This window comes from Elephantulus edwardii, unplaced genomic scaffold (assembly GCF_000299155.1).
Source record: "Elephantulus edwardii isolate Elephantulus edwardi_28Jun2011 unplaced genomic scaffold, EleEdw1.0 scaffold00017, whole genome shotgun sequence".
In the NCBI taxonomy this organism is placed as follows: Eukaryota; Metazoa; Chordata; class Mammalia; order Macroscelidea; family Macroscelididae; genus Elephantulus; species Elephantulus edwardii.
Genome location: NW_006399767.1, coordinates 22,178,453 through 22,205,196, shown reverse-complemented (window position 1 = coordinate 22,205,196; position 26,744 = coordinate 22,178,453). Strand labels below are relative to the sequence as shown.

Sequence of the window (26,744 nt, the reverse complement as noted above, 5' to 3'; positions counted from 1 at the left end):
GAATCAAGTTTTGATAATTACCATAATGGATGGGCACAAGGGGCAACATGAAAGTTGGACACCACCCAGGAGAGGGCATTTGAAAGATGCCAAGACAAGTAACGTATTTTCAAATTAGTTTTACTTGGTATGACCTTGTATTTAAAAATCTGGGTGAATAATTCTTACTACTAGGATTCAATAATAATCATAAAAACCTGTTACTTTCAAGTCAGTTACGACTCATAGGTACCCATTAGGACAGGATGGAACTACCCAGTGGCATTTACAAAGGTATGCTCTTTAAGGATGATTATATCTTTCTCATATGGAACAGTTAGTAGGTTTAAACTACTGACCTTTTAGTTAGAAGCTGAGAGCTTAACCATCATGCTACCATTTCTCCTAGAAATACTGTAGTTAAATAATATTTTGGGGCTAGCTTGGGAGCTTTAACCATGCTTGTAACAGTGTTTTTAAGGGAAAATGAGTTCTGATTTCCAAACAGTTGTATTAGAAATGGATTGTACTCCCAAAGGAAACTGCTGGGGTATAAAATTTACTTATATAATGTAGTTTAGTAAATACATTTTACTTATTTGCAAGCCTTTGCTCATAAACAGTGCAATCTGTGCAAGAAATAGGAAGAAAAATACTCAAGTTCCAAAGAAGCTAAACTATTTTACTAGGCAGCTGAATAAATCAGTAGATTGCATAAGAAGTTCTGACTACAGAAATAAACTATCAGGGGAGGAAAGCTGATGTCTTTATGGAAGCAGACTGCCCCATCTTTCTGCTGTTCAGTGGCTGTTTGGTTTGAGCCACCAACATTGTGGTGAGCTGCTAAATACTTACTGTGCCACCAGAACTCCCAAGATTTTCACCTTTTTTTCTTTTTTTGTAGTCACTGTACCAGGGATCTTTGTTGGTCCCGTGGTAAGAAGCAGTATTGCAGTCCCAAAGGCACATGGTTTGAATCCATCAGCTGCTCTGCAGGAGGCTCCCATGTGATTTACTGCCTTGAAGGTCCACAACAGCTGTCTACCAACAGTCATTAGGAATCACTCAAGAGAGCAGAGAATATATTGTACTGTAAAAGTCTGTAGTCTGGGACTTCTCCAAATTACTGAGGAGCAGTGATGTTAGTTGAGGACTAAGGTGCAGTTAATTCAGACGGTGGTCTTTTCAGTCACTTGCTGTGCTGTTGAGAGCGTGGTCTTTTCAGGCACTTGCTATGCTGTTGAGAATGAATAAGGACGACAGAAGAAGAATTGATGCTTTTGAACGGTGGTATTGGAGAAGAGACTGCCAAAGCAACAAACAGATAAAGTAGCCAGAGTGGTCTTTGGTTGGTTGGTAGTTGTGTGTTTTATCTGTTTTTAGTTTGGGATATGACCTTTTTTGAGTTTACCCACCAGAGTGGAAATGATGTCTATATAAAACCAAATGTTTCTAGAATTTCTGCATCACAATTAAAATCGAAACAGTTCTTAAAAAACTATTAACTCAATCAAAACCCACCTCTTCAGAATCAGTAGCTGCTTTTCTGAAGCCACAGTAACACTTAAATGTGGTTAAGACTTGAATACAGACATTTGGTTGACTGGAAAGTGAATTGAACTCCCAACCTGCTCAGAGAGAATTTATAGAATTCTATTTTTACAGAGATACAGTACATTGGAATCACTGACACTGGACAACTGTTAGTGTATTAGAGCCCTGAGATAGTAAGGATCCCAGGCATCCTCTAGACAGTCTTCTATTGTCCTTTCTTCCCAGAGATTTGTGGATATGTGGAATGATACCACCATCAGCAATTGTAGCCTTGATAAGAGAATCCAATTCTTCATCTCCTCATATAGCAAGGGAAGAGGTGTGTGATACATTTTACCTTTAAGTCTTTTGATGCATATCTTGCCAATTCAGGTACCTTTGTGGTGAGGTATTCCAGGATGGCTGCACTGTACATGGCAGTAGCGCTCACATGTCCACGGCTAGTCATCCTAGATTTCAGGTGTTGATGAACAAGGCCCACTGGGAACTGCAAACTGGCTCTCCCTGGAGTCCTTCCCAGCCTTGCCATCAGCTATTTCAGATTCAGCTGAAGCTCATACAAGCAGTCAAATACGTGACAGTCCCCCCCCCCCACACTCTTTTGTTGTACCACATTCAAACTCCAATTCAAACTCTCTTTAGAGGCAAGGATGGCAAAGTTTCATTTCATATGCTTTGGACATTTTGTTAGGAAAAACTATTTCTTGTAAAAGGACATCATAATTGAAAAGATGGGTTGGCGGCAAAGGAGAAGATGACTCTCCAGATGGATTGACACAGTTACTGCAGCAGGAGTCTTGAGTGTGTCAGAGATTGTGAGGTTGGCATAGTAGAGGACAAGAGTTCAGATCTCTTGTTTATAGGGTCGCTATGAGTTGTATTTGCATCACTGGCACCTTACAGCAGCAACAGCAATCTACTGTAAGTCCACTGGGAAAAAAAAGACAACAATGAAATATTTTCCTTTGTGTACCACTATCTTCAGAGAGCTAAGAATTCAGATAAAAAGCATATTGATTTAATTAAAAGTGGAATAGAGAATGTATTAGGACAGTTGTTTAAAAAAAATCCTCAAGTCCCCATGCTCCTTAGGTTTTCTTGAAGGTAATAATGGGGATCTGTAGGTTCTTTTAATGTGTTTTAAAGCCTAGACAAGTGATAACAGGGTATTAAATATTTACTGACTTTTCAGTGCTAGGCACTATTCAAAGAGAGTTAACATGCATGATCTCTGTTTTGTTTAACAGCTCTGTGGGATAGGTATTAGTAATGTCAGCATGTGATAGATGAGGAAACAGAGTTAAAGTTACTTGCCAGAGATCAGCAAAGCAGATTATACCAAGAATGTTTGATTCTAGAATTCTCCGTTAGTTACTGCACTTTATTAGTAAGTAGCTTGGATATAATTTCAAGTCTAGATTTTTTTTAATTTAGTAAGTAAACTAGACTTGTATTGCATCACTTTGTTTCATGCTCATCAGAAGTGTCTGCAGTTACACATGCCTTTGCCTTTTAAAAAAACTGAGTAAGTGCTATTTAGAAGACATCTGTTTTTAGATCTTTGAGGTTCATAGGAGAAGAAGAATACTTCTTTGATGAGATACCTGAACTCTTGCTAGATATTGGTGCTTATAAAGACCTCTTTTCCTATTTCTAGATGATCCCATCTGGTATCAGTAGTCTAAAATCCTTCTTGCAAGCTTGAAATTAAGGAGGGACTTTGGATTCTGTGACAGTTGAGACACATGTCCATAATATAAGTGTTGATAAACAACCCCCCACTAATTTTGTGGTAGAAGCTTGCACTTAATAAAAAAAGGAAAATAATTCTGCATTGATACTGGGAATTTTATCCTATGTACTCACTTGCTTGAGTAAGTCACACTAGAGAGAAATGAGTGTGTTACCCTCTTTGTTTTTATGGATTAAATGAAAAGCATCTTACTGCTTTTTGGCTGTAGTGACTTAATGTAAAATTTGAGTTTCATTTTAAAATAACAATATGTGTAAAACTATGTGTTAAAGACATACATAGTTGATGTAGTTCATAATTAATGCTGCATCACTAGGATTAACTAAAGAATTTTCTTTTGGGGTAGATGCTTTGTAAAATAATGAGATTATTCATAATTCAGATACTAATACTTCATCCACAATCAACACTCTTGGCACCACCATTGAGGAAATTAAAAGAAGTATTGGGAAAATCTGCTGTCAGGGACCTCTCCAGGATCCTGAAGAGCAATGATGTCAGTCTGTAGACTAAGGTGTGCCTTATTCAGGCCATAGTCTTTGCAGTTAGAAGCTGGACAATAACTAGGGATGATAGAAGGAGAATTGATATCTTTGAGCTGTGATGCTAGAGAACAGTATTGAATATACCGTGTACTGCTAAGAGAACAAACAAGCTTGTCCTGGAGAGGGTGAAACCAGGGTGTTTCTTGGAGGAAAGGATTCTGAAGCTCTGCCTGACATACTTTGAGCATGTTGCAAGGAGGCACCAGTCCTTGGAGTAGGCTTTTGTGCTTGGGAGAGCGGAGGGACAGTGCAAGAGAGGAGGACCCTCGATGAGATAGATTGACTCAGTGACTAGGGTAATGGGGATAGAGTGTCAAGAGAAAGTTAAGGTTGGCTCAGGATAGAGCAAGGTTCAGAGCTGTTGTACATATGATTGCCATGAGTTGCAGGTGCCTTGACAGCACATTACAACACAACAACATGTTTTCAAAACTAATATTTAAATAGTTTTTAAAACTAATTTGCTGACTTGTACCTTACTCCCTAGTAATTTTTTTTCTGGGACAGTCTCCACTTGTGTGTGTGTGTGTGTGTGTCTGTCTGTCTGTCTGTCTTGTTCTTCTCTCAGGTTGTCTAACTTTTAAACTCCTTAGGACACAGTACAGGTTTTACTTTCTTTCCACTGCCTATTATCTTTGTGTTTTATAAATATTGAAATATATATCTTTCTTATTATTTTACATAATACACTTTTGTGAGGAGATGGGAAAGTCTGCTGTTAGGGACCTCTCCAAAGTACTAAAGAGCAGTGGTGTCACTCTGGAGACTAAAGTGCATCTTGTTACAGGCGATGATGGTCTTTGCAATAACTTGTTATATGCCAGAGAGTTGGACAATAACTAGGGAGGCTAGAAGGAAAATTGATGCCTTTGAGCTGTGGTGCTGGAAAAGAGTGTTGAATGTACCATGGACTGCCAAGAAAACAAACAGATTCATCCTGGAGAGGGTTAAACCGGGCTGGTCCTTGGAGGCAAGGATTCTGAGGCTTCGTTTGACATACATTGAACATGTTGTAAGGAGGGGCTGGTCCTTGGAGAGGGACATCATCCTTGGGAGAGTGGAGGGACAGCGCAGGATGGGAAGGCCCTCTGTGAGGTGGATTGATTCAGTGACTGGGGTGATCGGGATGGGTGTATTGGAGACAGTGCGATTGGCACAAGATAGAGCAGGGTTTAGGGCTATTGTACATAGGGTCGCTATGAGTTGCAAGTGACTTGATGGCACATAACAGGAACAACAGCAAGGAAAATGAGAGACAAATTTTCATTTTCCTTGATCAGTTATTGTTCATCTCACATACTTTGTCTCCTACTTTAGGCATGTTGCTAGGAGAAGCTATTTTTTGGAAAGGGATATCGTACTTAGAAAGGTTGAAGATAGGAAAGAGAGGAAGACTGGATTGGCAAGATGATTGCAGCAGTGGGCTCAAGTGTATCAGATGAGGAGGAAGGCATAGGATAGGGCAGGATTCAGATCTATTGTTCACAGGGTTGCTGTGAGTCATACTGGACATAATGGCACCTAACAACAGCAAGGAAAATACTCAGTGGTACATTACAGTAGTAACACAAGGAAAATACTGTGACTAAAATAGAAATTCCTTGTTATAAATTTCCTTACTGTGTATTTATGCAACTGTATTAGAAAATCTAGAATATTGGAAAAGATATAGTACCATTTTTAGGTGCTCTTGAAAATAATCTGATTATTTGTTGCTAGTGTAAGGTATAAGTTTGAGTACTGATGTATATTGTTTAGGGTAAATATCAGGAAAAAGTATTTGCTTCTTAAGGGGTAAAACACTGTGCTAGTTTCTGTGGAAACATAAAAGAATAGACATGGTAAGGACTTTGAGCTGTTTACCTTGTAGTGAGTAGGGGGAACGAATGTGATATGCAAATGAATCAGAAGAACATAATACCCAAAACAGTTGCAGTAAGTAGTCCAGTTAGACTGTGTGTGGCAATTTAAAAAGATCTTTCTTTATTTTTAAAGGAAAAAAAATAATCAGGCTCTGTGAATTTCACACAATGCTTGACATGAGGCAGTTTCTTTGCCTCTATAGGTTGAATGTAGGGAACTCTGGTGGTAGAGTTTACACAGAGTCCTGCTGCTGACCTAAAAGGGTGAGTATCTCTTCTGGTTTGAATCTACCAGCAACTCTGGGAGAGAAAGATGACTAGTCCCCTCTTCCAGTTTACATGCTTGTAAACGCGATGGTGAGTCACTGTGAGTCTTAACTGACTTGAAGGCACTGTCTGAGTGAGCGAGTGAGTGAGCGTTTGGTTGGGCCGAATAACCAGTTTATTGAAATGACGCATGAATTATAGAACAAAATGTGGAGGAATTAAAGAGAAAGGAGAAAATTTAGTATTATTTATATCAATTGTAGACATCTTAAGTTGAGTGTGGAGAGGTTAGGGACATGAATTATTACAATGAGAGAGAACTTTAGGTAATAATCTGATATCAGCTCTACTTGTCTTTATAAATGATAGAATAAAAGTTTATTTAAAGACACGAATGCTGAAGAATGTTTTAGAATAGTTAGTGCTTTGTGTTGTCTAGAGTGGTAGTCACTTGTATTAGACTTTTTAGGGTTGTGAGGAAGAGCTTTATCTTGAGGAAGAGCTATATCTTGAGTAATGGAACTTTAGTGAAAGGACTGTAGTAGATGAGGGCAGTGTCAGCTTTTTAATGGCACATTCAGTTGGGTCCTAATACTTCTTATAGTAACTTAAACTCTAGTGACTGCCTTCTCTCTTCCTTAGTATTTATAAGAAGATTCATTTTAATATAGTTGTCACTCTTTTTTACACGGTTTAAGGAATTTTTATTAAAGCAAGAATTTCATAATCCAAATTATGTTTCCTTGCTCAGTTATCAATTCTGTTACCTAAAACAGAACTGATATTCTGAGCTATTCCACAGTAAAGAATTACAAAATTAAAGAATGGAATGCTTTACATTTTTGTACTTTGCTGAAAATTCTTTTTCCCAGGGTTTATAAAACAATAATTTGTTTTTATATTTTACTATTTTTTTCCTCTTTTTTTGTTTTGTTTTGTTTTTAAATGAGTAAGTAATCTAGGACTAGCATGGGCCAACCCGGCATTTGCTCGGTACATAAGGTTCAAAGTTTTCTTTCCTTTTTTTATTTTATACTTTGCAGTGTTGTTGTTTGTTTTTTTTTCCACAATATTTAAGTTTTTCGATGTTAAGTTCTTTTTCTTCGGTGAAGCATGAGTGTCTTTCATGGTCCCTGATCATTTTAAACAGTTGGAACACCAGTGGCACTGTTAACGGCTTTTTTGGAAGCTTCTTTAACTTGGTGGGCTTGTAGTACAGCTACAGCTTCATCAACCTTAGAACAAAGAGACTCTGGAGACTCAAGCATATGAAGTTCTGAATTATCAATCTCCAGTAACATACATGCCAGTGATTTTACCAGCCAATGTAGGGTGCATGGTGTGAATAAGAGGAAACAGCCTTTCACCTGACATCTGCTTTTGCTCTTGAGGAGGGGCCGATGCCAACATGGAAGCAGTCAAAGGCTCTTGACCTTGTACATGAACAGCAGGCTGCTGCATGGTGACTTGTGCATTTAGGTGTTCCTGAGGATTGTGAACTCCCACAGCATATTTATACTGGGGCACAGTGCGGACAGCAGGAGCAGCTGCTGCAGCAGTAGCTGCAGGACGGGGCCCCATGGTCTGTGTTGATGTGTTAGCAACACGTTGTGTTGACATGACTCGTGGAACTTGTGAAGAAGCTGGTCTCATGGTACTAAATGGTGTTCTAGGAGCAGCTGGGCGGATAGCACCTGGAATGTTTTGGAATGGATGAGGTCTGGCGAGGACTTGGTCTTAATTGAGCAGTTTGGCTAGGAGGGTAGTACGCAGCACGGTTCTCAGTCTGTGGAATAGCTGCATGAAGTAACCTGAAGGAGGTGCTGGCTGGTAGGGGTTGATCATGGGGTTGGGCACAGCTCAGACACTCGCCATTCTCTGCATGTACTGGTTAGTGAGGTGAGCCTGGCACCCTTCTTTGTGCTGCGCTAAAGCTACATATAATGGTTTCGTGGCCACAATTCTACCATTCATTTCTGTAACTGCTTTAGTGTCTTCTTCAGGGGAGGAGAAACATACAAAACCAAATCCTCTGCTGTGACCACCCTCTATCATAACCTTTGCACTGGTGATTGTACCAAATGGAGAAAACTCTTTGCGGAGACGTTCGTCATCAATGCCATCATCAAGATTTTTCACATATTAGTTAACACCCTGGTATCTGGTGATCCTATCTTGCTTCATCTGTTCAAATTTGCACTTAAGTTCCCTCTGTTGTTCCACTTTTTTCTGAGCCCTGCCAACATAAATTTGTTTTCCACTGAGCTCCTTTCCATTCATCTCATCAACAGCTTTCTGTGTATCTTCATGCCTCTCAAAGCTCACAAATCCAAAACCTTTGGACTTCCCCCTTTCATTGGTCATTACTTTCACACTTAAGGCAGGTCCAAACTTGCCAAAGAGATCCTTAAGGCACTCATCATCCATGTCCTCTCCAAAATTCTTGATGTAAACATTGGTAAACTCTTTAGCCCTAGCTCCGAGTTCTGCTTCTCTCTCTTTGCGAGACTTAAAATGTTCAACAGATACTTTGCAATCATTTAGAAGCATCCCGTTCATTTTTCCAGTAGCTCTTTCAGCTGCTTTCTGTGTCTCAAAATGCACAAATCCATAGCCCTTGGAACCATTTTCATCACAAACTACCTTACATGAAAGGATATTACCAAATGCTGAAAATGTATCATAAAGTGCTTTATTATCAATGGATTTGTCCAAATTTTTAATAAATATGTTGGCCACTCCACTTTTACGAAGCGATGGATCACACTGAGACCACATTATGCGTACTGGCTTGCCCTTTATAACATCAAAATTCATGGTGTCCAAAGCATGCTCCGAGTCCATCGGCTGCTGAAAGTTCACATACGTGTAGGCAAGGAGCTGCGGGTGATCATGTCCCTGCAGACCTGGATGGAGAGGATGGGCCCAGCCGGGCTGAACTTCTTGTAGAGCATCGCCTCTGTCATGTCGGGGTGTAGGTCCTCCCATGTAGAGCGAGGCCATGGGATAGCTGGGGGCGCTGGGGTTCATCTCGGCACGGCTGCCAGCAGGGCCACAGGCCATGACTGGGTCGATCCGCTGTCGCTGGGTGCTGAATGCTGGCTGGGGAGCAAGGCTGGCGGTGTTGGGTCCTGGCAGCGGGAAAGTCCTCGCGAGTCTCTTCGTTCCTCCTTGGAGGTGCTGTGGGGCCGGGGGCGGGCGAGTCGGTCTTCTTCACCAGGTTATTTATAAAAGAGAAAAAAAAATTTTTTGTAAATTTTGTTTTGGAATTTTTAAAAGGCTTTTTAATTTTTTTAAAAAATTTTTTAAAAATAATAAATGTGTGTTCTGAGCCCGGAGCACACACTCCGCACTCTCCGCACTCACCGCCGGGGATAAGGGCATTTGTCACTCTTTACTGTGCCTGTTCACTCAGTCCATGACTGGCTTGGACTGATGCACTAGTTACTGATTCAAGTTTGGTACAATCAGTGGTACAATCAAAAGAACAGGGTTTATTTCACTAAGCCACATGGGCAACTTTTTGAAGGAAGAACGTTTTGGAGTACTTTTCCTGGGATGGTAGGCTGTAGGTGGATAAGGCAGGTATTGAGGTTCCTTCTAAACTTCTTACCAGAAGACCATATGTGGTACTGGTATTGGGAAAACTGCAAAGCAGTCTGAATAAGGTTTAAAAAACAAACTAGCATTTAAGATGTTTGAAATCTGTCCATATTCGTCATAGGGTTGATTGTAGCTCCTGTTGCTGTTTAGGTCTGTATTTTTTCCTCCCTCATGACTTCATTTGTCTACTCAGAGGTTTAGCTTCATCCAGTAGGATGATTTTTTGACAGTGGAACACAGGTGTTTTGTTGTTTTTTTTTTTTTTAATCTAGTTTGCCACTATATAACTAAAATCTTTTTCACCTATACGGCTACAAGACGAGTATCATGTATAAAATGCATCCTGCTGCCTGTATTTGCTGATTTAAACACATTTCTTAAGCTCAAGGAACTGAAGAAGAAATTCAGACCTCAAGTTGCTATAATCAAGGATTCTTTAGGCAGAATATTAAATGATCCAGGAAGTATTAAAAGAAGATAGAAAGAATATACTGAGTCACTGTATGGAAAGAAGTTGTCAGACACAGAAGAATTTCATGAAACAACATATGAGCAAGAGCCTATGGTGATGAAGGAAGAAGTTCAGGCTGCTTTGAAGGAAATAGTAAAAAATAAGGCCCCAGGAATAGTTGGTATACCAATTGACATATTTCAGCTAACAGATGCTGCCCTGGATGTGCTCACCAAGTTGTGCCAAGAAATCTGGAGAACAACCACTTGGCCAACTGACTGGAAGAGATCTATATTTGTTCCTATCCCATAGAAGGGTGACCCAACAGAGTGTGGAAACTATAGAACAATCTCATTGATTTCACATGCAGGCAAAATTCTACCGGAGATAATCCAAAATCGACTGGAATCAGCAGAGAACTACCAGAAGTCCAGGCTGGGTTTAGAAGGGGTCATGATACTAGGGATATTGTAGCTGGTGTTAGATGGATCTTAGCTGAAAGCAGGGAATATCAAAGGAATGTCTATCTGTGTTTCATTGACTATGCAGAGGCGTTTGACTCTGTGGATCATAACAAACTGTGGCTGACTCTGAGAATAATGGGAATCTCAGAACACTTGATCGTGCTAATGAGAAACCTATACTTGGACCACGAGGCAGTTGTCAGAACAGAGCAAGGAAGCACTGCATGGTTCAAAATTGGAAATGGCGTATGCCAGGGATGCATCCTATCTCCATACCTTTTCAACCTGTATGCAGAACAGATTATCTGGGATGCTGGGTTCTATGAGGAGAAATGTGGGGTCAAGATTGGTGGAAGATCAACAGTCTGTGTTATGCAGATGACACAACCCTGCTTGCTGAAACTGAGGAGGACCTGAAGTGCTTGCTGCAGAGGGTCAAGGACTGCAGCCTCCAATATGGATTGAGGCTCAGTGTCAAGAAGACAAAGATTCTCATCACTGGACCAATTGGCAGTATCAGAATGGATGGTGAAGAGATTGAAATTGTTCACAACTTTAGTTTGCTTGGCTCCACAGTCAACACACTTGGCACCAGTAGCCAGGAAATTAAAAGACGTATTGCCATGGGAAAATTGGCTGTTAGGCCATCTCCAAAGTACTGAAGAGCAATGGTGTCTCTCTGGAGACTAAGGTGCGTCTGATACAGGCCATGGTCTTTGCAGTCACTTGTTATGCATCAGAGAGTTGGTCAGTGACTAAGGAGGATATAAAGAGCCTTTGAGCTGTGGTGCTGGAGAAGATTATTGAGGGTACTATGGTGTGCTAGGAAAACAAACAGATTCGTCCTGTAAAGGGTTAAACCTGGTGGCTCCTTGGAGGCAAGGATTCTGAGGCTCCATCTAACATACTTTGGACATGTTGTATGGAGGGATCTGTCCTTGGAGAGGGACATCATGCTTGGGAGGGTGAAGGCCCTCTATGAGGTGGATTGATTCCGTGACTGGGGTAATCAGGATGGGAATGTCAGAGACAGTGCGATTGGCACAGGACAGAGCAGAGTTTAGGGGTATTGTACAAGCGACTCGATGGCACATAACAACAACATTATTGTCTGACTTGTCTAACAATACTTGCTGAGTGTGACTGAACCTATTTTGCTAAACTGTGTGAAGGAAAGGTCTAAGATTATGCTAAAGCTGTAGTTTTAGAATAGTTCTTTGCATTGTACTTTAAAGACCATTGCTTCACTCCTTAAGGATCTGTTATTGCTTAATGGCTTATGTGTTCTGCTATGGACTTTTGGGTTTGTAAGGGATTTCATTGTCATTTCCTTGGACTAGAAGACCTGAAAAACTAGATACATCAACAGGATCAGCATAACAAACGGAGTTCTGTTCAGCTGTTAAAAACAATGACAAAAAACCAAACCCAACATCATCTATGGGACCGGGCCAACCATATTTCTAGTAGATGCATGTCTAAGAACTGGCTTCAAGAACACAGTATGTTGTTATGCAAAGAGCATTTGAGTTTGGACCTAGAAAGTCCAGATTTAAAAAAAAAAAAAGAAAGTCCAGATTAACAACTCAACCTTGACATGTATTTCCTTGAATAAGCCAAAGTCTCCACTTTTCAATTCCTTTGAAAAGATGGATATGACATCATGCTTGGAAAGGTGCTGAGTTCTTGAGAGAGAGGAAGACTCTCCACCATATGAATTAACACTGTGCAGCAGTGTGCTCAAGTATGTCAGAGATGATGAGGATGGCACAGGATAGAACAAGGTTCAGATCTGTTAATATGGTTGCTATGAATTGTTCTCAGCTTGATGGCAAATCACAAGAACAGAATACTTCTAAAATTATATCTCAGATGTGTAATTTCTACAACTCTGAAATATTTTCTAGTGAATCGTATAGTGTGGAATGAAAATGAAGTTTACCTCGGGTAACAGCAGTGTATCATCTTTGGGATGTGCAACAGACTCAAGTAGGACTGAATCAGTGACTACTGGGATTATTTGACTGGCTTTTTAGCTTCATTAATGTGAGTTACATTTCAGAAAGTAACTATTTTCACAGACTCTCTATTAACAATGGTTTATTTTCCTGCCTAATAATAGGTGCCTATATTTATTTGTAGTGCACCTTTATATGGAAAGTACTTCAGGTAAAAAGTGATGGTTTTTCAGAATATTGGTCTGGTCTAGAAAGAGTAAAATTATAAAACATTGTAATTTACAAATACAAATAAAGGCTCTAGTGATTTTATGGCAAATATTGAATATTGAAAAATTCTTTGTAGACTTTTAAAGATTTGTTAGCAACGTGTTTTGTGACTTTAGTGTTAATTTATCATGCTCCCCCTGTTGGTTAACTCTTCTTATTCTGAGCTGAGATTATCTGTCACATTTTATGATCTTTGTAGCAGTAGTTAATGTTAGGAGATGCCATTTAGAGTAAAAAATTGATTGCATTATGTATTTCCTTATTTATGACTCATTTTTAGTACACTTTGCAGAGGTACTTAATACCTGGAGGGTGTTTATTTAACTTTATTTAAGATAACCTAAATTTTAATTATAGCTTTTATCATAAATTTATCATTTTTTAAGGGCTATCATTGCTGTAAGTTCTGTATGTTTATTTGTTGACTTATGCATGTAGCTTTTATTTATAGAATACTGCTTAATTTGTGTGAAGTGCTGATAAATATTGAGGTAGACATTGAAGAGTGAGATACACTATAAATACTTGGAGTGGCACCTCTGACTGGGATCTGTTCTATATACCAATGAAATATTATATAAAATTCAGAGTAGTATCTTGTTAAAGAGCTCTTATGGCCTCATGGTAAGGAAATGCATTGCCAGTCTGACAGCACAAAGTTTGAATCCACCAGTTGCTCCATTAGAGAAATATAGGCAGTCTCCTCCCATGAATTTACAGGCTTTGAAAACCCAGTGGAGGTTCAGCTATGATTTGGTTCCAGCTTCACATACACAATAACAAAATTTTGTTAAAAGTATGAAGAATCTATGCAGTTGGAGTTTTGAGCTGAAGAGGGTTAACATGGCCTATTAATAAGGAAACCATCAAGAATGATTTGAAAAAGGGCTCTGAAGAGTAAGAATAGTTATGATTTAGTCAGACAAGGACAAGGAAGGCAGGCATTCCAGGCAAGGGTAACAAACAACATGAACAGACACAAGAAGTTTACATAGATGAGAGTCATTTGAAACAAGGGAAATCCTCAATAGTTAAACATCAGAAAGGTGGATCAGGACCGGATAATATTTTGTTCTTTTATTAGTAAGTGTACCATGAGTTAGAGGCAAGTTGATGGTAACTAACAAGATAGAGATGCTTATTTTTTCCTACCTGACCGTTTGAAGGTAAATGTCAAGTTTATGAGGTTGATATGCATACTTTAAGATTAATAGTAACTTCAAAGACCTGTTTTTAAATTTAAACTAAAAATTAAGTAACAGGATGTTGCTTTTGGTGTTATTACTAAAGAGACTGGACTCCATTTCCATAATTCCTTTCTACATTGATATGTATAGACAGTTAGTTTCTCTTTGTTCTTACTCAGTGACTGTCTCCATGAGACGTGTCTTTGTTGGCCTAGTGGTAAGGAGCTGCACTCTCAGCTAAAAGGCACAGATTTCAAATCCACTACCTGTTCTGGAAGACAAAGATGGTCAGTCTCTTCCCATGTGATTATACTGCTTCTGAAAACCTGCTGGATGGTCAGCTATGAGTCAGTTTCTATTTGCCATATATAAAACAACAACAGCTGGTAATCTTGGTCATTAGGATGATAGTTTATTAATAATATAAGTACTGTATAGTAGTCAACATGATATTCTACATGGAAAGTATTATAGATCTGGAAAATTCTTTCCTATGGCACAAATAATACATTTTAGGAGAAAGCTGACTTATGAGCAAACTTGTGGTATTAAGATGGAGTCACAAAATTAGACAAATCTGTGTGTGTATGTATGTGTGAGTACATATTTGTGTTGTTGTTGTGTACCATAGCTGACCCTCCAGTGGGTTTTTAGGGGCAGTCAGTCATACGGAAGGAGATTGCCAGTCTTTTCCCATGGAACAGCTGAGAGCCTCAAACCTTATGCCTTTTGGATTTCAGTGCAGCTTCTTAGCTCTGGGCACCAGAACTCCTCATATGTGGGTAAATAAGTAAATTCTGACTCATAATGACCTGCCATTGGATGTAAGTCTATAAATCTTAATGGGAGGAGACTGCTCATCTTTCTCCCTTGGAATAGCTGGTGGATTGAAGCAGCTGGTGGATTGGACATGCTGGAGACATTTAGCCTTTTTGGTTAGCTGAACGTGAACTATATATACCAGCAGAGCTCCTTTTACACACATATGTAAGTATTTTCATATTTATGTTTTTCCCCCCCTTGGTTGAAATGCTTTTAAAACGCAGGTAAAGTAATGTTTACTATTATATTTAATTATCATCTTATATTCTTCTTCCCACCCAAGTATATTTCATATAATTTCGTTTTCAATTGCAATTTCTAGTGTCTATAAAGGATCCTAAATGGTTGATTTAAAAAGGTTGATATTAAAAATCCAGATTTGTTTTACTATATAAACAATTCTGCTCTTCACAGAAAAATCTTGGGATTTCATCAGATATCCAGCAACAAAAAGAAATTATAAAAAAAGAACATGAATTTTTTTTTTAGACGAACATGATTTTGTACCTCCAGAAATTACTGGTGTAACTTCAGCTTAATATCTAGTTGTTACACAGATGATTATACAGATGATACAGTGTTAAAAAAGGAGAATAATGTGCTCAATTTAACCTGTTATTAAAAATTAATTTTTGTCAAAATGAGGGAATGATGAGTATTTGTAGATAAGGTCCTTAATGTCCTTTACCTGAAGAATGCCCCTCCTATTTGCTAAAAATTTAGAAACTTTATATTTCACATATATTGCAGTATTTATTAGCTATATTGTCTTTCTACTTTTATTTGAAAGTTTACAAGTTATATTGATTTTTCATTCACTGACTTACAATGTTTTATAACATTATTTACAGATTTCATTAATACTGTCATATCCATAAAGTAGTCACAATTACATTTTTAATCAAGGTCTTCTAATGGTTTTCATAGAGCACACTCAAAAGATTATTTAGACATGTTGAGGACAGAAGTAGCTGAAGTATTGATGCCCTCTAGCTAGTGGTATATTAGCCACTGACCTTTGAATTTTCTGTGACTCTTGAAGAAAAGAAATCCTTATTTTTATTTCAGTTATTATAAATGTCACAATATCTATTTGATTATTGCCTTTGAACAGTAGTAAAGTCAGATAAGAAACTCACTAAGCCTTTTAAGCACTTGTGTCTAAAGCGTACTACTACTATATGTTCATCAAACATATGGACTGGTTTTCTAAAGACCTGAGAGGTTCCAAAAAAGACATTAACTACGTTTATGGAGAAAGCTTATCTTATGTTAGTTACTTAATGTTTTGTCACAGATAAATTTGGTTTTTAAGAAACAGTAGAATATGGAAATAAAAAAAGCAATATATAGAAATGATTGGACTGTAGGACAAAGCTGATTTAAAGAGACTGGTGGTTTTGTTTTGTTTTTTTTTTTTTGTTCTTATCAGCCTGTTTGAAGAGACTTGGACATCCCTAGGTACTTTCAAATAAAGTGTGCACTGTGCAGGAAAAAAGGAAATCTCACTAAATTTGCTGAGAATTTGTTGGCTTTGACTGTATCACAGGTGGGAATACGTAATGCAGCATTTATATGTTCCTGTGTGAAAATTAATATGAATTAGAAATAAACTCAGACATGGTCAAGCTACTCTGATTTCTCTGTTGTATAGCTGGAGTCCTAAACTTCCAACTGATAGCTGCTCAACTAAGACATGGACAGGTAGTGAATTAGAGAAACAAATTTTAAAAAAACCTTAGAACTCCCTGGGTATCTGCTCCATTTCAAATTTCTGAAGAGGGAGGTATTACAGATCAGTGGTTGTTCCCATTCCTCTACGTGGAATGTTGTGTTGAAAGGTCAATTTAGGGATGTGTTCTTTATGTGAGTTTTACAATTTTTCCTTCCACATAAGTAGTCCTTGCTCTATTTAATCAACTAGTGAAATACAGTACCTATTTGAATATTTTATTACCTGTTTGCTATTGTTATTGTTGTCATGTATCATTGAGTCTAAACTGACCCATAGCTGACCCTCCAGCAAGTTTTGAGAGACATTTAATCACATGAGAGGAGATTCTCCATCTTTTTCCTGCAATACAGCTAGCTGGTGGATTCAAACTGCTTGTCTTTGGGATTGCAGTGCAACTCCTTGCTCCATTCATTTAATTAAGATAGTGGTATTACAAAAAAATGTTCAGAATTAACCATACAGGACCTCTTCTTCAGTCTTTGACAAGACCTTCAAGATATGGTTTGTAAGTAGGACTATTTGTCTACTGTGGCATGAACCTGAAGATAAGAGCTACTATAGAAAAGTAGTGTAGACCAAACACCAGAATTTTAGTGCTGGCTTTCTTAACATTTCTGATTCATAGTTGTGATTACATCAGACGGGATAAATAGCTCTTTGCTGTCTCCCCCCCCCCCTATTTTTATAGGATTTTTTTTTTGAGGAATAGAAGCATAAAATGCTTTGGAACATATAAGTGGTGAATATTGTTAAGAAGTTGCTCCTGTTTGCAAGTTAGATATATTAGCTGTAGATTTTTCTTTGATATCTTTTTAAAAAACCTTTTAAATTGACTGAGGATTTTTTAAAGAATAGACAAAATTTTTCAGATGTTTCTTCTGTATTTATTGATAGGATCATATGGTTTTCATCCTTGTTAAGATAAGGAAAAGATTTGGCCTATACTCTTTAAGACTGTTAATTGAATAAAAAGAATAATTAAAGTGTCAGTTATAAGATTTGTTTTTAACAGATATTATTTCACAGATAATAACAGTTGTTATTTATCTTTTCTAATTTTGAATTGGTGTAAAGTGGGGTAGACATGGGTGTAGCTTTCTTTATCCAGTGCACATGGATATCCAGTTGTCCCAGTGACATTTGTTAAACAAAACAATTCATTTCTCTTTGAATTGACTTGACACAGTTGAAAAATCAACCACAAATCTGAATTTATTTCTGAACTCTCTTTTCTGTTAAATTGGTCTAAATGTTTAGTCTTACATTCTTACCATACTATCGTGATCATAGTAACTTTTAGTAAGTTTTGAAATCTACTTTATTCTTTATTTTAAAGATTGCATTGACTATTCTAAGTCCCTTGAATTTCTATATGTTATATCAGCTTGTCAATTTTTGCCAAAGGAGACATCTGAGATTTTGATAGAAAAGGCATTGTTTTTTGAAAAAAGAAAAGACATTTTATCTGTGGATCTTTTTGGAAAGTATTGCCATTTTACCAGTAGGAATTCTTGAGATTTATCTCCATAAATTCTTTAGTTTCTTTCAACATTTCAGTTTTGAAAGTATAGGTTGTGTATTGCTTTTGCTACATTTATACATTTTGTTCTGTTGATACTATTGTAAATGGAATTATTGATTTTATTTTTCAAAAGTTTATTGCTAGTTTTTAAAAATACAATTGACTTTTGAATATTGATCTTTTCTTTCCCCTTGTTGAACTTTTTTTAATAGCTTGTTGTTGTTGTTGTTATGTGCCGTTGAGTTGCTTACGACTCATAGCTACTCTATGTACAACAGCCCTAAACCCTGCTCTATCTCTTGACAGCCTTATTCTTTCTGATACACCTATCCCCATTACCTCAGTGATGGAATTACTCCATCTCATAGAGTATCTTCCTCTCCTGTACCATCCCTCTATCCTCCCTAGCATGATGTCCCTCTCCAAGGACTGATCCTGCCTTGCTACAGGTCCAGAGTATGTCAGACGGAGCTTCAGAATCCTTGCTTCTAAGGAGCCCCTTGGTTTCACCTTCTCCAGGACCAACTTGCTTGTTCTCCTAGCAGTCCATGGTATATTCAGTACTCTTCTCCTGCATCAAAGCTCAAAGGCATCAACTCTCCTATCATCCCTAGTCCAGTTCTCTGATTCATAGCAAGTAATGGCAAAGACCATAGCTTGTATTAGGCACACCTTAGTCTCCAGACTGATGTCGTTGCTCCTCAGTACCTTGGAGAGGGATCTGACAGCTGACTTTCCCAGTGCAATTCATCTTCTACTTTCCTTGCTGCTGGTACCAAGAGTATTGATTGTAGAGCCAAGCAAACTGAAGCTGTCAGTAGTCTCAGTCTGTTCACCATCTGTCATGATGCTGCCAGTTGGCCCAGTGGTGAGAATCTTTGTTTTCTTTATGTTGAGTTTCAATCTAAATTGAAGACTGTAGACCTTGACCTTCTACAGCAAGCGCTTCAGGTTCTTCTCAGTTTCAGCAAGCAGGGTTATGTCATCTGCATAACTCAGATGGTTGATGAGTCTGCCTCCAATCATGATGCCACACGTCTCCTCATAGAGCCCAGCCTCCTGGATTATTTGTTCTGCATATAGATTGACAAGATAGGGAGATAGGACACATCCTTGACACACAGCCTTCCCAATTTTGAACCACGCAGTGTTTCCTTCCTCTGTTCTGATGACTGCCTCCTGGTCCAAGTATAAGTTTCGCATAAGCACAATCAAGAGTTCTGGGATTCCTATTCTTCTCAGAGTCAGCCACAGTTTGTTGTTAACCAAACAGTCAAATACCTTTGCCTAGTCAGTGAAACACAGACATTCTTCTGGTACTCTCTGCTTTCAGCCAAAATCCATCTGACATTAGCTATAATGTCCCTAGTGCCACATCCTCTACTAAATCCATCCAGCATTTCAGGCAGTTCTCAGTTGATGTGCTGTTCTAGTCATTTTTGGATGATCTTCAGCAGAATCTTGTTTGCATGTGATAACAACTTGATGATTTCCACACTCTGTTGGGTTGCCTTTGGAATAGGAACAAATATAGATCTCTTCCAGTCAGTAGGCCAGGTGGTCGTCCTCCAGATTTCTTGGCCCAACTTGGTGAGCTTAGACTAATAAATAATATTCCTGGCACCAGCAGTCAGGAAATCAAAAGATAAATTGCATTGGGAAAATCTTACCAGAAACCTCTCCAGAGTACTGAGGAGCAATGCAGTCAGTCTGGAGACTTAAGTGCACCTGATCCAGGCCATGGTCTTGGCTGTTACTTACTATGATCAGAGAGCTGGACAATGACTAAGGATGATAGAAGAAGGATCAGTGCTTTTGAGTTGTGGTGCTGGAATAGAATATTGCCAAGAGAACAAACATCTGACTCGGAGAGGGTGAAACTAGGCTTCTCTTGGAGGCAAAGATTTTTAAGCTCTGTCTCACATACTTTGGGCATGTTGCCAGGATAGATTAATCCTTGGAGAAGACCATCATTCTTGGAAGGGTGGAGAGACAGCATAGGCGAGGAAGACCCTGCATGAGATGAATTGACTCAGTAACTGGAGTAATGGTAGTAAGTGTGTCGGAGATGGTGAGATTAGTTCAGGATAGGGCAGGGTTCAGAGGTGTTATACACAGGCTCCCAATGAGTTGCTGGTGACAGGACCACACATAACAGCAACAACAACATTTATATTAGTTTTAAGCATGTTTCTTAAGATTTGCTATATGCAGAATAATTTCATCTGCAGTATTATTACTTTTCCAATCTAGATGCTATTTATTTATTTATTTTTTCTGATTAATTATTCTGGTTAGAACCTCTAGTACAGTGTTAACATAAAAATGTGTTGAGGAAGTTTTGTATGGTGGTTGTTTTTTATTTTTTTAAATCCTGTGCCAGATCAGTATTGCTGATAGAATGAACTACTATTTACTTTTTGTTGTTGTTGTTTACCAGTGATTGGGAACCAACCGAAAACTGAACTTCCACTGGGTTTTCGGAGGCAGTTAATTACTCAGGAGGAGATTGTCTATTCTTCTCCTGAAGAGCAGCTAGTGGACTTGAACCAAAGCACCTTTGAGATTTCAGTTTCTTGAGAAATTGATTCAGTTTCTTCTTTACAGCCTGTAACCAACTTAAAGTTAGTGGTAGGGCTGATTCTTTGTTGCTTTTTTCCAGTTACTGCAGGCTGTCTGTGTTCCTTGGCTGTGGCCCCTTAACTCTTAATAAGAATTAACTTTTAACTTCATCAGATTGGTTTTTCTCTATTCTCTGCTTCTATCTTACAGAGACCCTTATGATTGCATTAGGAGCCCTTGTGTATTACTTGTGATATATCAGGTTGACAGCTTGGCTTCTGTGTGAGAAAGATAGGGCAGTCTCCACCTCTAAAGATTTACCACCTCAGAAACCTGATAGTGCCACTGTGAGCTGGATTTGATTCGTGGTAATAGGTATAGTGGGGATATGATTACTTTGGGCCTCCTCAGATAATTCAGGGTAATTTTTCCATCTCAGAATTTTTAATTTCGTTAGAGCTGCAGAATTTCTTTCTTGTAAAGGAACATTCTTACAGCTCACAGATTCTGAGGATTAGGATCTCGACATCTTTGGAGAGATCATTATTCAGTCTATCATAATTTTTGTTTAAGGGCAAAACATTTTTAGTCCTTAACAAACATGAAATATAATTTAAATGTGCTGATAGCTGTGTTATTTTAATATACAAATTTTATCAAGGTGAAGACATTTTCTAAGCTTAGTGTGTTGAGTATTTTTGTTATGTGAGGTTCAGTATCAAGAAGACAAAGATTCTCACCACTGGGCCAATTGGCAGATTCAGGATGGATGGTGAAGAGATTGAGATAATTCACAGCTTTAGTTTGCTTGGCTCCACAGTCAACACTCTCGGCACCAGTAGCCATGAAATTAAAAGACGTATTCCCACGGGAAAGTGTGCTGTTATGGACCTCTCCAAAGTACTGAAGAGCAATGGTGTCTCTCTGGAGACTAAGGTGCATCTGATATAGGCCATGGTCTTTGCAATCACTAGTTATGCATCAGAGAGCTGAACAATGACAAAGGAGGATAGAAGGAGAATTGATGCCTTTGAGTTGTGGTGCTGGAGAAGAGTATTGAGGGTACCATGGACTGCTAGGAAAACAAATTCATCCTGGAAAGGGTCAAAATGGCCTGCTCCTTGGAGACAAGGATTCTGAGGCTCTGTCTGACATACTTTGGCCATGCTGTAAGGAGGGACCGGTCCTTGGAGAGGGACATCATGCTTGGTAGGGTGGAGGGACAGTGCAGGAGGGGAAGGCCCTCTATGAGGTGGATTGATTCAGTGACTGGGGCAATTGGGAATGGGTGTGTCAGAGATGGTGCGATTGGCACAGGACAGAACGGAGTTTAGGGCTGTTGTACATAGGGTCGCTATGAGTCACAAGCGACTCAACGGCACATAACAACAATAATGTTAAGTTTTGTCAAATGGTTTTATTATTAATAAAATCTCTTGTTTTTACATTGTAGGTCCAGTAGAAGTTTACAGAGCAAACTAGTTTGTTTTCCCTTCAGCAGTGTTACTTGATCGTGATCCCCTCATTGTACCAGCACTATTGTCACTATCTCTCTCTGTTTTCCTTTTCCACTAAGTCCCTTTTCCCTGCCTGCTGAGCTTTGTTTTGAGGCAGTTTCTGCCTCTTTGGCTTTGTGTACTTGATTCTACTAAGAAGTACTTTCCCCCCTAGTGTCACTATTCACTTAATAGACATGTCCTTTTTTTGCCTGAAACTCAGTCCTCCAGGATGATTCTGTTCCAGGCTTGGAGAGTATCAAAGGGCCACAGTATCGAACATTCCACCATTCTCTGTCAGACCAGTAAAGCTATGCCTTTTGAACATTATTTGATGTTTGTTTTTTATTAATGTGATATATTGCACAATTGATTCCAGATGTTTTATCTTTTAGCCTTTTAATTTCAGGAATAATTATGGCTTTATTATTATTTATGATCATTTTTCTATGTTGGTATGTTATATTTTCTAATATTAGGTTGAAGATTTTTATGTCTCCAGTTGTGAAGGTTTAGTGACTTGTAGTTTTCTTTTATTATGATGTCTTAAACTGATTTTGGTCCCACATTTTTAAGTTAGTACTGCAGACAAAGTTTAAATAGATTGGTTTTCAGCATCCTTGTACCTGGAGCCAAAATCCTTGTTCATATCAAAACTTCACAAGGAATATGCTAGACACCTTTAGCATGAGGAACTTAACTGTTTGTCATTCAAACCCTTGTGACCTGCATAACTTACAGCTTTAAATTCTTGACAAAGTATACTTTGGAGGAATTATGGTAAAGAGTGACATAGAATGGCAAAGAGAGATTGGGACCACTTTACTCAAACTTCTCAGAGTATCCCGTGTAGCAGGATGCTCTATAGATCTCTTCCTCGGTCCAGCAAGAACAAGCTTCTGCTCTAGTTTTTATACCAGATGCAGAAAGTTCTTTTGTCTGTGAGTGGGTGGGAGATTGATTTTAGTTTAGAAGAAGAATTGAATAGAATTATCTTTATTGTCCTTGATAGCGTCGTAGACTTATATACTGTTATTGTTAATTCTTAAGTCTTTGAAATGGAGTTTTTATTTCCTCTTTGCATGGAACTAGTAAAAATACACATATATCAATGCATTAGGCCCTAGTTAAATGAATTAATTGAGTAAGCAAAGGAACTTAAGGATATTTGTGTTTTTAAAGCGATATTGCTGGTATTTAGAGAACATTTTAAGAGTCAAATAACTGAATAAAGTGCTGAATGAATTTACTTTTTCTTTTAGTTTGGTTGGTAATGAATTCATTATTAGTAGAAGAGTTATAATCTTGCCTACTATAGGCCTTTAGAATGCATATTTGGGTATGAAGAATTCAATGACATTTGGGATCAGGTAAAATTAATATTTAATTCTTTTTAACTAAATATTAATTTATGTTTAGAGCCTAAAGCTGTTCCTTTGGAACTTTTTAGTGATAAGAAGCTGTCCTGCAATCCCAAAGGCATGCTTGAGCTCCCTAAGAAGATGGGTAGTCTCCACCCATGCAGTTTGCTTCCTCTTAAAAACCTGCTGGAGGGTCGGTCAGCTATGGATCGGTTCCAACTCAGTGACACAACAACAGCTTGTAGTAGTACCTATGTGTGGCAACAGATCATTAGTATTAGATGAATGATTCTAGTCTTAAGGTCTAAAAATTAAATATTTGTGATGCTTTATATATTTGGCTTAAAAATTCATAAGCTTTTACAGGTTATGAGATATGGATCATGTTTTTTTCCAATAACAGATCAATTGAGCTTCAGTCTATATTTCAAAGTATCAAGAAGACAAAGATTCTTACTACTTGGTCAGTTGGCAGCACCATGATAGATGGAGAAAAGAATGAGATGGTTAACAGTTTCAACTGGCTTGGATCCACAATAAACACTCTTGGCACTAGCAGCCAGGAAATCAAAAGGTGATTGAATTGAGGAAATCTGGTGTCAGGGACCTCTCCAAAATGCTAAAAGCAATGATGTCTGTTTGGAGACTACGGTGCACCTGATTAAGGCCATGATTTTTGAAATTACTTGTTATGCATCAGAGAGCTGGACAGTAATAAGTATGACAGAAGAAGAATCAGTGCCCTTGAGCTGTGGTGCTGGAGAAGAGTATTAACATACCATGAACCACAGAGAACAAACAGGTCTGGTAGGGCAGGGATCAAAGCTGTTGTAAATAGATGGAGTTGCTGAGTCGGAAGTGACTCTATGGCACAAAACAATAACAACAACAACAACAAGACGTCAGGAAAATATTTATTGCCTGCCATATAATGTTCCTTGTTTTCTCAGTATTAAAATAAAGGTGAATGGAAAAATAGGCATTCAAGAATTTATTTTTTAAAAAAATGTAGCAGCAAACCTCACACATTCTGTCTTTTTATGTTGCCTTAAGCGTCATATTTCAAAATTCTGCAGCTCTAGAAAGAAATTCTCTGGTAGCTGAATGGTGTTAACCAGAGCTTTTCTCCTTAGCTTTATTCTTTTATATCAGTAGGCACACCACACAGCAATTCTTTTTGATCTAAAAACTGCTTTTTTCTGGAACCAAAAAAGAAAAACTTTCTAATCTCTTACTAAAATTTTACCTGACAGTGAGGTTAGACAGACAATAGTAGAATAACTGACTTAAGGGAGTTAAGTGAGAATATTTTATTAGACAGTTTCCAGAGTTGACTGGAACTAGCCATACCTGTGCCATCCTTACAGTCTCTGCTGTGCTTAAGGCCATTGATACAGCTATGGTGTCAGTACATCATTGAGCATCTTTCTCTTTTTCGCTAACTCTGTACTTTTCCAAGCCTTATATTCTTTTCCAGAGACTGATTCCTCCTAACAGCATGCCCAGAATATACGAGATAAAGTCTTGCTATTCCTTCATTCTTAGAAGTACTCAGGTTACACTTATTTCAAGACAGATTGGCTTATTCTTTTGGTCATCCATGGTATCTTCAGTATAATGAACACCTCCAGGAGTGATTTGAATTCTAGATTAAAAGTCTGATGTAGAGCTGTAGCCTTAGAAGGTGAATTTGAGATTTGGGCTATATTTGCTCCCATTCTAACCTGGACCTATTTTATCTCTGTTCAGAATGGTTGCTAATAGTAGCTGGACATCTGTTTCTTCTGGTCTTAAGTTAAAAGGGACTGTAGTTTGTGCGAGTAGGTCCATGGACTAGTTTCTTTTGAGTTTTTAGTCTCCCTCATTTTTTATTATTATTAAATTTTATTAGTTTTAATGAACATTTACAGAGATTTTGGGTTTTCATTCATTCATTGTTGCACTGTTTTCTCCACCCTCCTCCCCAGTTCATTCTTCTCCCCCCATGTCTGTTTTAATTGTCCAGTTGCCACAGTGCTTGTCAAAGTCAGTTCTGATTAATCTCCTTTGTCAGCATGTCCCTTGCCATGCCCTATCACTCCTCCCTGAGAGAGACTTCACCCTGATTCATAAGGAAAAGGGGATGTCGTATTCTCTTAGCTACTTCCTGCTGAAAAGGGACGCTGTGGGTTTCAGGGTGAAGGTCTTCTCTCACTACTCTAAAGGGCCCCTTTGGCAGTAGGAAACACATAGGCTATTATGGAGATTGATTTTGAAATTTAGATGCACTGTTATTAATTGTGCTTAGCCGTACATGTTCATATCCTTGAAGATGTATCATGGAAGTGTTGTAGCCTAGGAGATACTTTATGTCACATATGTAGAGATCGGTAATTGTGTTCTTGGTGGCTGCTTGCAAGCTCTTAAGACCCCAGACAGTACTCACCGAACTAGGGTATAGTACTTTTTGAAGAGATTGAGATTGTTTACAGCTTCAGTTTGGTCGGCTCCACGGTCAACACTCTTGGCACCAGCAGCCAGAAAATCAAAAAACATACCACGATGGGAAAGTCTGCTGTTAGGGACCTCTCTAAAGTACTCGAGCAATGGTGTCTCTCTGGAGACTAAGGTGTGCCTGATACAGGCCATGGTCTTTGCAATCACTTCTTATGCAAAGAGAGCTGGACAATGACTAGAGAGGATGGGAGGAGAATTGATGCCTTTGAGCTGTAGTGCTAGAGAAGAGTATTGAATGTACCCTGGACTACCAAGAAAACAAACAGATTCATCCTGGAGAGGGTTAAACCAGGCTACTCGTTGGAGGCAAGGATTCTGGGGCTTCATCTGACATACTTTGGACATGTTGTAAGGAGGGACAGGTCCTTGGAGAGGGACATATGCTTGGTAGGGTGGAGGGACAGCGCAGGAGGGGAAGACCCTCTATGAGGTGGATTGATTCAGTGACTAGGGTAATTGGGATGGGTGTGTCAGAGGCAGTGTGATTGGCACAGGATAGAGCAGGGTTTAGGGCTGCTGTACATAGGGTCGCTATTGGCACATAACAACAACAACAATGCTAATTGACTACGTTATCCTGTGATCCTATGGTCCTAAGCCTTTCAACCTAGTTAACCAATTCCATGAGTTGAGTATATGTCGGAAGTCTGTGTAGCATTTTGAAGAATTTCTAGCCTTTTTATTTCCAGATTACTTCTTTACAGGTTAGCATTTAATTAATTGGACATAAAGTTTGTTTATTAGTGGCACAGTGGTTAAGGACTCAACTGCTAACTGAAAGATCAGTGGTTTGAAACACTAGCTGTTTCATGGGAGAAAGATATGGTTGTCTCTAAAATTTTACAGTCTTGAAAACT

At 38.5% G+C, this 26,744-nt stretch overlaps 1 protein-coding gene and 1 pseudogene across 1 annotated transcript in view; one reads left to right on the top strand and one right to left on the bottom strand.

Annotated features, from left to right (window-relative positions):
• Positions 1-26,744, top strand: part of ZFAND3 (zinc finger, AN1-type domain 3) — a 423,161-nt gene that overhangs the window by 40,955 nt on the left and 355,462 nt on the right. The window lies entirely within an intron of this gene.
• On the bottom strand, positions 7,103-8,990 carry LOC102866951 (annotated as a pseudogene).